The sequence below is a fragment of the Mandrillus leucophaeus genome, unplaced genomic scaffold, assembly GCF_000951045.1.
Source record: "Mandrillus leucophaeus isolate KB7577 unplaced genomic scaffold, Mleu.le_1.0 Scaffold201, whole genome shotgun sequence".
NCBI lineage: Eukaryota > Metazoa > Chordata > Mammalia > Primates > Cercopithecidae > Mandrillus > Mandrillus leucophaeus.
This window is the reverse complement of record NW_012102044.1, coordinates 529,350-529,939: the sequence shown is the minus strand read 5'-3', so window position 1 is coordinate 529,939 and position 590 is coordinate 529,350. Positions and strand designations below refer to the sequence as shown.

The window sequence follows — 590 nt, the reverse complement described above, 5'->3', positions numbered from 1 at the left end:
GAGCTGCAGGGAGCATGTGCGGTCTGGTTCTGAGCTGTCAGGAACACAGCGGTCTGGGATCTGAGCTGTCAGGAACACGGGCGGTCTGGGGTCTGAGCTGTCAGGAGCACGCGCGGTCTGGGGTCTGAGCTGTCAGGAGCACGTGCGGTCTGGGGTCTGCGCTGTCAGGAGCACGCGCGGTCTGGGGTCTGCGCTGTCAGGAGCACGCGCGGTCTGGGGTCTGCGCTGTCAGCAGCACCCGCGGTCTGGGGTCTGAGCTGTCAGGAGCATGTGCAGTCTGGTTCTGAGCTGTCAGGAGCACAGCGGTCTGGGGTCTGCGCTGTCAGGAGCAGGCGCGGTCTGGGGTCTGAGCTGTCAGGATCACAGGCGGTCTGGGGTCCGAGCTGTCAGGAGCACGCGCGGTCTGGGGTCTGAGCTGTCAGCAGCGCGCGCGGTCTGGGGTCTGAGCTGTCAGCAGCAGGCGCGGTCTGGGGTCTGCGCTGTCAGGAGCACGCGCGGTCTGGGGTCTGAGCTGTCAGGAGCACTCGCGGTCTGGGGTCTGCGCTGTCAGGAGCGCACGCGGTCTGGGGTCTGAGCTGTCAGCAGCACGG

At 67.3% G+C, this 590-nt stretch overlaps 1 protein-coding gene across 1 annotated transcript in view; it reads right to left on the bottom strand.

The window, feature by feature from the left end:
- GAS6 (growth arrest-specific 6) overlaps positions 1 to 590 on the bottom strand; it is a 60,925-nt gene that overhangs the window by 3,602 nt on the left and 56,733 nt on the right. The gene's annotated exons all lie outside the window — the stretch shown is intronic.